Source organism: Capra hircus, chromosome 4 (assembly GCF_001704415.2).
Source record: "Capra hircus breed San Clemente chromosome 4, ASM170441v1, whole genome shotgun sequence".
NCBI lineage: Eukaryota > Metazoa > Chordata > Mammalia > Artiodactyla > Bovidae > Capra > Capra hircus.
In genome coordinates this window covers 3,991,673-4,008,098 of record NC_030811.1, presented here as the reverse complement: position 1 = coordinate 4,008,098, position 16,426 = coordinate 3,991,673, and positions in this window count along the sequence as shown.

Here is a 16,426-nt window from a genome sequence, read left to right as displayed (position 1 = left end):
GGTTCCCTTCACAGCTACCTCAAGCTGAAACTTTAGACAAAGTTCACTGACTTGGTGTTCAGCGTGACATCAGCTAGACAAGCCCCATGCTCATCATCTCACAGCTGCGAAGCCGCGTCTGTGTTACACTTTGATTTCAGTGAACAACTGAAAAATCATCATTGTTCACGGCAGCTCATGTCTGGTGTTGACAGGTGACTCAGGATTTCAGAGTTGGAAGAGAACTCAGAGATGGTAAGACTAGCAGACATAGGCTTAACCAGCCCCTCCATGGGTCATGCAGTTTTTAATAAATGATACACAGTTCTAGATGGGAGTCTTGGGTTTCCCAGTGGTTAGAACTTGGCGCTTTCACTGCCGAGGGCTCAGGTTCAATTCCTGGTCAGGGAACTAAGATCCTGGAAGCTGTGCAAAAAAAAACAACAAAAAAAGTTTAGCTAGAATAAACGCATTTTCCTCTGCCAGGTGGCACTAGTGGTAAAGAATCTGCCTCCTGGTGCAGGAGACGCTAGAGATGTTGATTTCATCCCTGAGCTGGGAAGATCCTCTGAAGAAGGAAATGACAACCCAGTCCGGTATTCTTCCCTGGAAAGTCCCATGGACAGAGGAACCTGGTGGGCTACAGTCTATGGGGTCACAAAGAGTCAGATACGACTGAGCATGCTCACACACACACACCTATTTTTATTTCAGCCCTAATATAGTGATTCTGATACACAGTCAAGAACAGTGGCCTAAACAATGCCATTGGAATAAGAGGTAACAGGGAAAAAAGTGTTGAAAGTATATTTAGTTACACACTACCACAAATAAAATAGATAGCTAATAAGAACCTGCTCTATAGCAGAGGGAACTTTACTCAATACTCTGAAATGGCCTATATGGGAAAAGATTCCTTAAAAAGTGGGTATATTTATATGTATAACTGATTCACTCTCCTATACACTTGAAACTAACACAAAATTATAAATCAACTATACTCCAGTAAAAAATGTAAAAAGGAAAAAATATATATATATATACACACACACACACTGGGCTGTTAGAGAACAAAGCCATTTGCCACTACTGTAGTGCTTATCCCAGAAAGAGTAGAAATTTGAATGGAATTACCTGACTTTTTCTCAGTATGTCTTTTCTCCCTCCTATTTTTTCTCCAAAATAATCCAAATATCTGCCTCTCTCTCTCTCTTTTTTTAAAGTATTTTATTGAAGTATAGTTGATTTCCAGTGTTGTGTTAGTTCGGTTCAGTTCAGTCACTCGGTTGTGTCTGACTCTTTGCGGCCCCATGAACCGTAGCACCCCAGGCCTCCCTGTCCATCACCAACTCCCGGAGTCCACCCAAACCCATGTCCTTTGAGTCGGTGATGCCATCCAACCATCTCATCCTCTGTCGTCCCCTTCTCCTCCCGCCCTCCGTCTTTCCCAGCATCTGGGTCTCTTCAAATGAATCAGCTCTTCGCATCAGGTGGCCAAAGTATTGGAGTTTCAGCTTCAACATCAGTCCTACCAATGGACACCCAGGACTGATCTCCTTTAGAATGGAGTGGTTGGATCTCCTTGCAGTCCAAGAGGTACAGCATCTTAGATGGATTATGTGGACAAAGTCAGTTTTCTCTGGTTCAGAAAACCAGTGCAGCCCTGGAGTCAGGTGTCTAAGAGAATGCAGCAAGGGGAGGAAGGGCAGAGAGGGGCAGGGCACAGCCAGTCCCCGCAGTCACCTCCTCCGTGTGGCCCATGTGGTTCTCCGTGTAACTTCCTCGGGGCCCCTCTGCTGGACGAAGGCGGCACATTTATCCTCTTGGAAAGGCTGCCTTTGAGCCATGATGGGAAATGGACCGCCAAGGTCTGGATGTGCAAAGTCACAGGTACCTTTGAGGTTACGTGTCTGGATTCCTCATTTCACAGATGCAGAGAGGAGGGCTCTTCTCTTCAGGGCACAAACCTGTGATGTGAATGTCACATTTCTGTTGAGATGCGTAAAGGCCATTTTGATGCTTGTGTAAGTGACATGTTTCTGCTGATCCTCTTCCCGGTTCCAGCCAACGATTCTTTACGTGAATTCTTCAGTTTCATGAATGAGAAGAGTTTGCAGCATCCGTTGGCACTGGACTCTGTTGTGTGTGGTTTGAGTGAGTGTGCCAACTATATATAGGGAGTTGATGACCTCCAGAAGCTGTTGAGGTCAGAGAGAGATTTGATTCACCACCACGTGGATGGTTGGGGCAGGGGGCTTCCCAGTGGCTCAGTGGTAAAGAATCTGTCTGTAATTCAGGAAACGCAGGTTCAATCCCTAGGTTGGAAAGATGCCCTGGAGGAGGGCGTGGCAACCCACTCCAGTATTCTTGCCTGGGGAATCCCGTGGACAGAGGAGCCTGGCGGGCTGCAGTCCATGGGGTCGCAGAGAGTCAGACGTGCCTAAGCGACTGAGCATGCCCACACGTGGATGGGACACTGCTCTCGAGGTATCTTTCCTGCCCCCAGTGCAGAGCCTCGTCTGAAAGACTAAGCTCTGACTATCCCGCCTCTTCTTCCCCCGGACCCTCCACTGACACTCTCTCCTCTTTCTATACATCGTGTCCTCCTACTCAGCAAAACGCTCGTGAAACAGCAACTATGGTATTGATTCTGTTTGTCTTCCAGAGGGAACTGTTTGGTCTATTGATTCTGTCTGTCTTCCAGAGAGGACTGTTTGGTTTATCCCAGTTTGATTAGACTTTTCCAGCCACGTCAGTTCTTCTGAGGGCTGAGGTCACTTTTTAAAAATTGGGTGTGGGGGGTGGAGGGGACTTCCCTGGAGGTCCAGTGGTTAAGAGTCTACCTTCCAATGTACAGGGCACAGGTTCAGTCCCTGGTCAGGAAAGTAAGATTTCCATGTGCCACAAGATATAGCCAAAAGAAATTTTTTTATTTAAAAAAAATTTTAAAACAAAGATTGGGCCAGAGAGTGAAGAGGAACTATTCAATGCACTGAAACAAAGACTTAGATTTTTTTTTAGAAGCAGGGAAAAGATCGTCACATGCCTTGCTAAATGCTAATGAAGATGCACCATGGAAGGATATAAAATACAGAATCCTAAATCAAAATGCCTCATGAAGATGAGTTTTAAATCAAAGTCGACATTGTGTCACCCCCAGCATTAGCCTTTCTGACATAAAAATCCCAAGGCACCCTAGCGGTGCTTCAGCAAAAGAGACTACGTAAAGTCCCAGTAGTCCACCCTCAGTTGGAACAAGGGAAATGTGAGGTCACTTGTAGGGCTTTCTCAGTGCAAAACAGGCCAGAGATGTTGTCAGGAGTCTTGTTTAAACCTGCAAATCTGTCACTTCCGTGCAAATTATCTGTATTTCATGTGGAAATCGAGTTCATCTTCACAGACTGGCATTCTAAATTTTTATTTATTATTCTACAGATTTTATTAAAAGATATTTATGGAAAGAAATTAATATGCATTACAAATATCACCGACTAGTAGGATAAGGAATGGTCCATTTTTTTTCAGGAACCTAGCTATTTTCCTCAATGTCATTTATTGTATAAATCAATATTCTCAGCACATATCATATCCTAAACTTAATTCCAGATATATTTAACTAGCTAAATATAAAAACAAAAGAATATTGCACTATAAAAATGAATAAAAATGGGGATAATTGCCTATCATCTTAATAAAGAACCACTTCCTCAGAATAAAGCAATAAAATGAGCAGGAGGAAAACATACTCTTTAGATTCTAATTGTCTAATCAACAAACTATGTAAGATACACATTTAAAGTCTATAGCAGGAATAACAGGAAAACAAAAATCTGGTAAGATGCAACAAATTTCATGTGCATTGAATATGGTAACAGATCAAGTACATTCTTTAGAAAAATTGTGGAAAAGACACAGTCAAGATGTTCTAAAATATGGGAGAATGTTTGAGCTCATTAAAAATTATTGCTGTGTTGTTTACAACACTGGAAAGCTAGAAATAACTATTTCTCCTAGGAAGAAATGTTGATGACAGCGCCAAAATGATCATTCATTCGAATAATATTTCAGGTTCTGTTTCACAGCGGTGGACAAAGCTTATATAGTGAAGTCTCTCTTCCCTCAAAACTTAACATAAGAGTTAAGACATACAAAAGGGGCTGTGGTTATAAGCGGCTGAAAAGCCAAGAGAGAAGCAGCAGATGAAACTTTTGAGAAATTCCTCTAAGAAAGAGGATGGGATCACATGGACAAATAATATATCCTCGAAGAGGAAGTCGTGGTATCCGTAAGATGGTTTCAGCCTACGAGACCCATCCACTAGGGAGGCACCCTAGTCGCTACATGCTGGCGGTGGAGCAGCTACAGAGAGAAACCACAGATGAACGAGGCGCCTGATTTGTGGAAGGGGAGCCAGGCAATTCGTGTGAAGCCCACCCTCCTGTCTCCCACCCGGAGAGCTGAGGCTGTCACCTCCAGCTGACGCCGGGGCACTGCGGACCGTGGGAGAGAAGGAACATTCTGCAAGTGATGCTACATGCTGCCAGGCCCGCAGCTTACTTGTCTGAGTGAGTGACAGTCGCTCGGTTGCGTCCGACTCGTTGGGACCCCGTGGACGGTAGCCTGCCAGGCTCCTCTGTCCATGGGATTCTCCGGGCAAGGATACTGGAGCCGGTTGCCATTCCCTTCTCCAGGGGCTTACTTGTATGGGAAAGCATGACACCAGCCTCTCCCATGCGGAGAACAGACTTGCGGTTGCCAAGGGGGAGGAAGGGTGAAGGGGAATGGATTGAGAGTTTGAGATTAGCAGACGCAGACTATTACCCACGGGACAAACAATAAGATCCTACTGTGTAGCACCGGGGAGCTGTGTTCAGTGTCCTGTGAGAAACCGTAATGGAAAAGAATATTTTAAAAATAATGTTTAAATATTTAAAAAATAATGTTTAAATATTTAAAAATATTTAAATATATATATACTCATTATTTATGTAATGTGGATGCTTCCTAGGTGGTGCTAGTGATAAAGAACCCGCCTGCAGTCTGCAATGCAGGAGACATAAGGGATGAAGTTCGACCCCTGGGTGGAGAAGATTCCCTGGAGAAGGGCATGGCAGCCCACTCCAGTATTGTTGCCTGGAGAATTCCACAGAGGAGCCTGGTGGGCTGCAGTCGTGGGGTTGCAAAGGGCCAGACAGGACTGGAGTGACTAACACACGTACACATATATAAATATAACTGAGTCACTTTGCTGCACAGCAGATATTAACGCAACATTGTAAGTCAACTACATGTCAATAAAATAAACTTTAAAAAAGAGGCGAGCTTCTTGCTAAGCTTCTTCCCCAGACTGTAGAGGGAGCTGCCAGAAGACCCAGAAGGAGTACCGCCCAAGTGATTCCTTTGAGGATGCGGCTGAGGGTGTGGTGATGCTGGTCTCGGTGGTGACCGTGGAGAGGAGGAATAATTTGCGTTTTTACTATTACGTTTCCATGCTATTTTGAAATTCTACCCTTACGCCCACAGATATCTTTCATAATTATAAATTAATCATAGTAATAGTGGTAAAATATAAGCCAAAAATTAAAGCCAAGGGTGGAGATTTACTTGAATCATAACTATAGAGAATAAGATATTTTTTCATTACTTTGGTTATTACATTAACAAATCCTCATAACATTATGGGGGAAAACGCAGAATACAAATTGTTGACAAATATAATCTCTTTCACATAAGCAATATGCATAGAAAAGCCCAGAAGGAAACCATTATTGTTTTTAGGATATTTATTTATGATTAATTCCCTCATTATCTTTACTTTCATCTCATTTTGTCTTTATTTCTTATGTTTATGATGAATTGTATTATTGTCTACGCTTGAGTCTCAAAAATTGGAATTGATTTTATTCTTAAAAATAAAAAAGAGATGAGCTGCGAACAATAACACAGTATCTTACAAATGAGGTCATATATATGGTGGTTGGAACTGTAGTTGTTTTTGTCTAGTGACAGAATAACCATTAGAGCTACGAATCAAAGTCTTTAGTTTTTAACCCAAATATATTGCTAATTAGACATAGGGTCCCTTGTAGGTCACTTAATCAGCGCCTGAGTTTCTCATCTCAGTACCTACCACCTGAATATTTTCTTGTGACCAGACTTGTAGCAGCCTTGCGTTGCTGGTGGATATAGAGCCCTCTGGGAGGAAAGGGGTCTTTTTCTCCACCTTCAGGGACGAGGTGCCTGTGCGATGAGAAAAGCCTTTCTGTGGCTCAGCTGAAATCGCCTTCCTGCAGCTTGTAGCCACTGGCTCTGTCTATGTAGCTGGAGTGTCTACGAAACCAGCCCCTACAGGGGAGCGCTTCTGCCCTCCTCCTGTCCGTAACTAAGTCGTCCTGATTCACCCTCCCTCTGCCGTTCTACCGCTCCCTCCTCAGGTTGGTTCACAACCCAGGTCAGTTCAGTTCAGCCGCTCAGTCGTGTCCAAATCTTTGCAACCCCATGGACTGCAGCACGCCAGGCCTCCCTGTCCATCACCAACTCCCAGAGCTTGCTCAAACTCATGTCCATCGAGCCGGTGATGCCATCCAACCATCTCATCCTCCATCACCCCCTTCTCCTCCTGCCTTCAATCTTTCTCAGCATCAGGGTCTTTTCTAAGCAGTCAGTTCTTCACATCAGGTGGCCAAAGTATTGGAGTTTCAGCTTCAACATCAGTCCTTCCAATGAATATTTAGGACTGATCTCCTTTAGGATGGACTGGTTGGATCTCCTTGCAGTCCAAGGGGCTCTCAAGAGTCTTCTCCAACACCACAGTTCAAGAGCATCAATTCTTCGGCACTCAGCTTTCTTTATAGTCCAACTCACATTCATACATGACTACTAGAAAAACCATAGCTTTAACTAGATGGACCTTTGTTGGCAAAGTATTATCTCTGCTTTTTAATATGCTGTCTAGGTTGGTCATAGCTTTCCTTCCAAGGAGCAAGTGTCTTTTAATTTCATGGCTGCAGTCACCATCTGCAGTGATTTTGGAGCCCAACTCTCCTAATATTCTACATCGTTTGTTCCCCAGCCCCTTTCTTCCACTCAGCTATTTGGCTAGGTGAACTGTTTGTAGGGAAAAATGAGAAAAAAAAATATCATCTCTTTTTCTGTGAAGAAATCTCAGATGTAACATAGTCCCCCTGGGAAGGACTGATTGTGTGTGTGTGTGTGTGCACGTGCACACACGTGCACAGTCGCTCAGTGGTGTGCAATTCTTTGCGACCTTAGGGACTGTAGTAGATTGCATGTGTCCCTCCGCCCAGATTCATATGCTGAAATCTGAACCTCCCAGGTGGTGATGTTAGGAGCTGGGGCCTTTGAGAGATAATGAGGTCATGGAGGTGATGGAAGTTTTGTCCTTAAGAAAGGAGCCCCTGAAGGAAGGGATGGTTTGGGGGTTTGGGATTAACAGATGCAAACTAGTGTATCTAGGATGGATAAACGACAAGATCCTTGAGCAGCACGGGGAGCTGTGTTCAATGTCCTGTGATAAACCTCAACGGAAAGGGATAGGAAAAGGAATCTGTGCATATATGTATAACTGGATCACTTGGCTGTGCAGCAGGGATAGCACCACCAGCTCAGTAGACAGGAAGTTGAGCAAATGCCGGGAGACGGTGAAGGACAGGGAGGCCTGGCGTGCTGCAGTCCACGGGGTCGCCAAGAGTCGTACACGACTTCATGACAACAACAAGAGCAGCAGCAGAAATTAGCATGTTGTTCATCAAGGAGACTTCAGTAAAATAGACTTTTTAAAAAGGAACCCCTGAGAGCTTGCTCACCCTTTTCCTGCCACAGTGAAAAGCCAAGAAGCTTCCGCCTGCCCCAGCGGTTGTCCGTGTGGGCACCCCAACCAAGGAATCCCAGCCTCCAGACCTGAGAAGGAGGTTTCTGTTGTGGGTAAGCTGCCCAGGGTAGGATATTGAGTCACACCAGCCCAGATGGACCCAGACCACTCCTGCCCCCATCCCAGAACACATTCCAGTTCTCTGTCTTTGTATCAGAGTGGGTGGCACACTGCCTGCCCAACCCAGGGCTGACATAGCTATTAATCAGCTATTATTTAGATAGACAGATAGACAGATAGACAAATATTTACTTGTTTGTATGCACTTAGCTGATCTAACGAAAAATATGTTTATGAGATCCCTGCCAGAAATATTTCCCAGTAATAAAATGTAAATCCTTTATGGGTTGCATACTTTTTTCCCTCATAACATTTTTAAAAAATTACCTTATATATATATAACATATATAATATCAGGCTTTCTGAGGCGCTTACCACACTCTCGGCAGAACTGAGTTAAAATATACCCTCGACATCATATTTCCTTCTAGTCTTTAGGAAAGCTTCGCCCAAGTGCTTTCTCAGAGGCTTTTGAAAATGAAATATTCTAAGAGGCCCGTGTGTTTTGCTGCTGAATTCAGTAATTCTCAGCAATCATGCTGAAATCCATTCCCTTTGGAGTCAGCCTTCTTATCCTGCATCTATTATATAACAACCCTCTTCCTCAAAGCCTACTTAGCACCTTTGCAAAAATGACAACTCGGATTTCAGTGAACACGCACAGATTTAATTTGCAGACTCTGTCGTCTCTGCTTCGCTCTGTGGAATCATTGATGGAGGTTCGAAGCCGAACGCCAGGCCTTCAGAAGTCTTGCCGGACCACTGAGTTGGTCTGTTTCTTCCTGTAACTTTCCCAGGGCACTGCCCGCCCCGCCACCGTACCTTCCACAGGGGCTTTATAGCCTCCGGCTCCTGGTTGAATTAGGCTGGTGGGAATCACTAACGGGATCCAGTGGGAGGGGCTGAGGGAGGAGGGTCCCCGGGGAGGGAACCACGACGTTGCTCTGCCTAACGCTGCCATCAGGCAGGGCTGTCCAGCAACTACAGGATAGCTTAAGCACAACAATATCCCCCACTGCTGGCAGCCACTGAGGTCATTTCTGCCCATACAGCCTGTCTCCTCCAGAATGTCCTCCCATGCATGCATGCTCAGTCGCTCAGTCACGTCCGACTCTTTGATACTCCAATAGACTGTAGCCCGCCAGGCTCCTCTGTCCATGGGATTTTCCAGGCAAGAATACTGGAGTAGGGTTGCCATTTCCTCCTCCAGGGGATCTTCCCGACTCAGTGGGATCGAACCCAGGTCTCCTGCCTTGGCAAGAGGATTCGTTACCACTGAGCCCCCTGGGAAGCCCCCACTCCTCTGTGATAACTTATACTGCTTTGTGGTGGACAAAATGAATGTGGTTTTTTATATTAGACTGGTCCCTTTTAAGGCTCGGGCTTCCCTGGTAGCTCATTTGGTAAACGATCCGCCTGCAATGCAGGAGATCCCAATTCGATTCCTGGGTCGGGAAGATCCGCTGGAGAAGGGATAGGCTGCCCACTCCAGTCTTCTTGGGCTTCCCTTTTGGCTCAGCTGGTAAAGAATCTGTCTGCGACGCGGGAGACATGGGTTTGATCCCTGGGTTGGGAAGAGATTCCCTTGGAGAAGGGAAAGGCTACCCACTCCAGTATTCTGGCCCGGAGAATTCCATGGAAACTCAAAGTCCATGAGGTTACAGTCAGACACGACTGAGCAGCTTTCACTAACCTTCACTTTTACGGCTACTGATCATGACTTAGGTCAAAAGACTCCATCGTGGATGTAACTGCTGCTTTCTCCTCCTCCTCCTGGCTCTGCGTCCTCTGCCGTGTCGTCTCTGACTCCTGCAGGTATCGTCAGGAAGCACAGTGGATGGGATAACTGATACAGAGTCTGCAGATGGATACACCACGTTTGATGAAATCAGTTTCCCTCCCCTGATTCTCAGACAAAGCCCTGAGAACCTCACGTTTCTCCTGCTTGTTTTTCCATCTCCTGTGTCTCATCCACTGTCAGGACCATGGCAAGTGCCCAGTCAATGTCTGTTGAATGAATTGTCCTCAATTTTTTTTTAAAAAGAGCAGCTTTGCCTCTATGTGGACATTGTTAAGCGTGCACGCCTTGCACACCTGGTACCAGGAAAAAAGCATGAACTAGTCCCAGCGGTCTTCCTTGAACCAGTGGAAGACGCATTGTGTCCAATGCTCCGGTGTGTGCATCAGACCCGCCAACTGAAGATGGAGAGATGAATGCAGGAGGCTGTCATCAGCGAGGAGCAGGGCCTTATAAAGCGCGCGGAATGTGAGCAGATGGGGAACTGGATCTGTGGAATTTCAAGGAAAAACCTGAGAAAAGCCAGCTTGGGGAATGAGTCCAGCAGGTTGGGGGTTAATAAGGCAAGCTGCCCAGCCAAGGCGGACATGCTCTGGGGATGGGATTTAGTTGCCTGCATTGCTCTGGGTTTTTCTAGGAATGGAAAAGGAGGCTCTCTTTTATGCCTGACCCCCTAATTCCATTGGAAACTAGGCTCACTCAAGCGTGGTCTCTCTCCGTGGGCTTCCTTCATTTGCTCAGTTTGGTCTCAGACTTTTCAAAAGATGCGGTGTTTCTAGCTGCGTACATGCAGATTCTGAAACACTGCATTGCTGTCGGTGATCGGACATGAAAGGTTTCTGCTTATATACTTTACCCGCTATAGAATGTATGTGTTTTCCACATCTTTCTGGAAAGGGTCTAAGTAGTATTATGACCTTCATTAAAGATTCACCTGAAAGCTCCAGCATATCTATTCTGCATATAAAAACATCAATTTGGCTTCCATAGCCTATATAAAATGAGAGAAAAATAGATTAAGAAACCCGGTATGTTAATTACAGGCATTCAATTTGCGATCTCTGTTGACCTTGTAAAATATTGCATTTAGCACATTTAAGTACATACATGTAATATATGCAGGTCAGGAAGATCTCCTGGAGAAGGGAATGGCACCCACTTCAGTATTCCTGCCTGGAGAATCCCATGGACAGAGGAGTCTGGCCGGCTACAGTCTATAGGGTCACACAGGGTCAGACACGGCTGAGCAACTGAGCAGCAATAACATTGGGAGAAAGAGCGTGAAGGGTATGTGAATCCTGTCTAGATTACCATTACGAGTTCCCGTGACTCTAGTTATTGTCAAGCAAAAGGCTTTTAAAAAAGCACATGCCGTATATAAATAAACAGGAAATAAAACCATAGATAGCATGTTATTTTTTTATATCACTAAATGTGACTAGAATAAAGATTTCCAATCAGGAAAGTCTTTTATTTATGTCCAATTGGAGAATAAATTCATGGCAAAAAATGGAAACATATATATATGAATACATGTTTGCATGCATGGGAAATTTCTAGAAGGATACACAGAAACTTTGGGTCATGGGGCTGACAATTGGGGAGGGGATGGGAATTTGCTTTTCACTTCTGCGTTTTGGCATATTTGCAAATTTTACCATGTGAACTTACCACTTTCATAACTGTTCAGTTCAGTTCAATTGCTCAGTCGTGTCCGAGTCTTTGCAACTCCATGAACCACAGCACGCCAGGCCTCCCTGTCCATCACCAACTCCCGGAGTTCACTCAGACTCATGTCCATCGAGTCGGTGATGCCATCCAGCCATCTCATCCTCGGTCGTCCCCTTCTCCTCCTGCCCCCAATCCCTCCCAGCACCAGAGTCTTTTCCAATGATTCAACTCTTCGCATGAGGTGGCCAAAGTACTGGAGTTTCAGCTTTATCATCAGTTCTTCCAGTGAACATTCAGGGTTGAACTCCTTTAAGACTGACTGGCTTGATATCCTTGCAGTTCAAGAGACTCTCGAAAGTCTTCTCCACCAGAATTCAAAGGCGCTAGTTCTTCAGTGCTCCTCCTTCCTTATGGTTCAGCCCTTACATTCGTCCGTGACTACTAGCGTTTTATCCCTTTCTGAATTTAATACCCTGTATGATTTAGGAAACAGTTTGTAGGAGGGAAGAACAATAGCTTGGGATGCATTTCACACGTTTGGCTAAAGAGCTTCTGCCAATAAGTTATGTTATTACATATGGACTATTTCACTTCCCTGAAATAAAAAAATTCATTAGCTTTCTAAAAGGAAGCTATACTACATCTGTTGGATCCACGTAGTGTCCATAAATATAACTGACTTAGATGAACATGCTTTCTACATTTTTGTAGACCCCATTAGAGAAAAAGAAGGTTTTCATGGAATGAATTAACTTAAAGTCATCTGAACATGGAAACATTAACTTTGAGCTGGGTCCAGAGGAACAGAAATAAGTCATGAACGAATGACTGAAAGTGGAATATTAAATTTGGCCAGTGGAATGCCTTGGAAATGTATAGGACAGATGTGGCAATATTTTCTATTTAGCAATTGCCAACTTTAAAACTTTACAGTGTAAGAGTTGCGAGTTAAGTTTTATTTGGGGCAAAATGAAGACTATAGTCCAGGAGACAGTACCTTAAATAGCACTAAGAAACTGCTCCAAATAGCTAAGGGAAAGTCAGTATATATGTGATTTTGGTGAAGGAGAAGTACATCAACCAAGCATGTACTTTTCCAGAAAGTTTCTGCTAGTCACAAGGAGCAGTTTTTACCATGAAGGACTTTAGTGCTTTTCTTAATATGAGTAGATTCAAGAACTGTGCTCATAAAATCGACTCCTGAAAATTCCTAACCATCTGAAAGCTTGTTCTGCCAGTATTTCCCTGAGCATAGAGTGCCTCATTTCTGCTCTACACCCTGAACTCCTTTCAGAAGATGCTGAAAGTCAGCAGCTGCAGCTGCACAGGATTTAATCCTTGTAGAGATAGACGGCAACTGCTAATTTGTACTTGACACAATGATTGATTTTTTCCAGTAAGTATATCATTGTTATTCCAAAGGTAATATACACTTTTAAGCATGAATGATTTTATTTCAATTCACAGTCTTTTGGAATAACTTCCTCTTTCATTTCCGAGTTGTTCAGTTGCTAAATCATGTCTGACTCTTTGCGACCCCATGAACTTCAGCAGGCCAGCCCCTTCACTATCTCTCAAAGTTTGCTCAAACTCATATGCATTGAGTCAGTGATGCCATCTAACTGTCTCATCCTCTGTCGTCCCCTTTTCCTCCTGCCTTCAATCTTTCCCAGCAACAAGGCCTTTTCCAGTGAGTAAGCTCTTCACATCAGGTGGCCAAAGTAATGGAGCTTCAGCATCAGCATCAGTTCTTCCGATGAATATTCAGGACTGATCTCCTTTAGGATGGACTGTTTGAATCTCCTTGCAGTCCAAGGGACTCTCAAGGGTCTTCTCCAGCACCACAGTTCAAAAGCATCAATTCTTCAACACTCAGCTTTCTTTATAGTCCAACTCTCAATCCATACATGACTACTGAAAAAACCATAGCTTTGACTAGATGGATCTTTGTTGGCAAAGTAATGTCTCTGCTTTTGAATATGCTATCTAGATTGGTCATAACTTTTCTTCCAAGGAGCAAGCATCTTTTAATTTCATGGCTGCAGTCACCATCTGCAGTGATTTTGAAGTCCCCCAAAATAAAGTTTCTCACTGCTTCCATTGTCTTCCCATCTATTTGCCATGAAGTGATGGAAAGTACTGATGCTAAAGCTGGAACTCCAATACTTTGGTCACCTCATGAGAAGAGTTGACTCATTGGAAAAGACTCTGATGCTGGGAGAGATTAGGGGCAGGAGGAGAAGGGGACGACCGAGGATGAGATGGCTGGATGGCATCACTGACTCTATGAACGTGAGTCTGAGTGAACTCCAGGAGTTGGTGATGGACAGGGAGGCCTTGCATGCTGCGATTCACGGGGTCGCAAAGAGTCAGACACGACTGAGTGACTGAACTGAACTGAACTGATGGGAACAAATGCCATGATCTTCATTTTCTGAATGTTGAGCTTTAAGCCAACTTTTTCAGTCTCCTCTTTGACTTTCATCAAGAGGCTCTTTAGCTCCTCTTCACTTTCTGCCTTAAGTGTGGTGTCATCTGCATATCTGAGGTTATTGATATTTCTCCTGGCCATCTTGATTCCAGCTTGTATTTCATCTAGTCCAGCATTTCTCATGATGTACTCTGCATAGAAGTTAAATAAGCAGGGTGACAATATACAACCTTGATGTACTCCTTTCCTGATTTGGAACCAGTCTGTTGTTTCATGTCCAGTTCTAACTGTTGCTTCTTGACCTGCATACAGATTTCTCAGGAGGAAGGTCAGGAGATCTAGTATTCGCATCTCTTTCAGAATTTTCCACAGTTTATTGTGATCCACACATTCAAAGGCTTTAGCATAGTCAGGCAGAAATAGATGATTTTCTGATATTCTTTTGCTTTTTTGATGATCCATCAGATGTTGGCAATTTGATCTCTGGTTCCTCTGCCTTTTCTAAACCCAGCTTGAACATCTGGAAGTTCAGGGTTCATGTACTATTGAAGCTGGCTTGAGAATTTTGAGCGTTACTTTGCCAGCATGTGAGATGAGTGCAATTGTGTGGTATATGAGCATTCTTTGGCATTGCCTTTTTTTGGGATTGAAATGAACACTAACCTTTTCTAGTCCTGTGGCCGCTGCTGAGTTTTCCAAATTTGCTGGCATATTGAGTGTGGCACTTTCACAGCATCATCTTTTAGGATTTGAAAGAGCTCAACTGGAATTCCATCACCTCCACTAGCTTTGTTCATAGTGATGTTTCCTAAGGCCCACCAGACTTCACATTCCAGGAGGTCTGCCCCTAGGTGAGTGATCACACCATCCTGATTATCTGGGTCATGAAGATCTTTTTGTATAGTTCTTCTGTGTATTCTTGCCACCTCTTCCTAATATCTTTTGCTTCTTTTAGGTCCATACCATTTCTGTCCTTTATTGTGCTCATCTATGCATGAAATGTTCCCTTGGTATCTCTAATTTTCTTGAGATCTCTAGTCATTCCCATTCTATTGTTTTCCTCTATTTCTTTGCATTAATCACTGAGGAAGGCTTTCTTCTCTCATTGCTATCCTTTGGAACTCTGTATTCAAATGGGTGTATCTTTCCTTTTCTCCTTTGCCTTTCACTTCTCTTCTTCTAACAGCTATTTGTAAGGCCTCCTCAGACAACCATTTTGCCTTTTTGAATTTTTTTTCTTGGGGATGGTCTTGATCACTACCTCCTATACAATGTCACAAACCTCCATCTGTAATTCTTCAGGCACTCTGTCTATCAGATCTAATCCCTTGAATCTATTTCTCACTTCCACTGTATAATCATAAGGGATTTGATTTAGGTCATACCTGAATGGTCTACTGGTTTTCCCTACTTTCTTCAATTTAAGTCTGAATTTGGCAAAAATGAGTTCATGATCTGAGCCACACTCAGCTCCCCACCTTGTTTTTGCTGACTGTATGGAGCTTCTCCATCTTTGGCTGCAAAGAATATAATCAATCTGATTTTGGTGTCGACCATCTGGTGATGTCCATGTGTAGAGTCTTCTCTTTTGTTGTTGGAAGAGGGTGTTTGCTATGACCAGTGTGTTCTCTTGGCAAAACTCTGTTAGCCTGCTTCATTTTGTACTCCAAGGCCAAATTTCCTTGTTACTCCAGGTATCTCTTGACTTCCTACTTTTGCATTCCAGGCCTTATAATGAAAAGGGCATCTTTCTGGGGTGTTAGTTCTAGAAGGTCTTGTAGGTCTTCATAGACCTGTTCAACTTCAGCTTCTTCAGCGTTACTGGTCAGGGCATAGACTTGGATTAGTGTGATATTGAATGGTTTGCCTTGGAAATGAACAGAGATCATTCTGTCGTTTTTGAGATGCATCCAAATACTGCATTCTGGACTCTTTTGTTGACTATGATGGCTACTCCATTTCTTCTAAGGAATTCTTGCCCACAGTAGTAGATATAATGGTCATCTGAGTTAAATTCACCCATTCCAGTCCATTTTAGTTCACTGATTTCTAAAATGTCGATGTTCACTCTTGCCATCTCTTGTTTAAGCACTTCTAGTTTGTCTTGATTCATGGACCTAACATTCCAGGTTCCTATGCAAAATTGCTCTTTACAGCATCAGACTTTACCTCCATCACCAGTCACATCCACAACTGGGTGTTGTTTTGCTTTGGCTCCATCCCTTCATTCTTTCTGGGTTTATTTCTCTACTGATCTCCAGTAGCCTTTTGGGCACCTACCAACCTGGGGAGTTCCCCTTTCAGTGTCCTATCTTTTTGCCTTTTCATACTGTTCATGGGGTTCTCCAGGCAAGAATACTGAAGTGGTTGCCATTCCCTTCTCCAGTGGGCCACATTCTGTCAGACCTCTCCACCATGATCCGTCCATCTTGGGTGACCCTACATGGCATGCTTCATAGTTTCATTGAGTTAGACAAGGCTGTGGTCCATGTGATCAGATTGGTTAGTTTTCTGGGACTGTGGTTTTCAGTCTGTCTGCCCTCTGATGGAGAAGGATAAGAGGCTTATGGAAGCTTCCTGATGGGAGAGACTGACT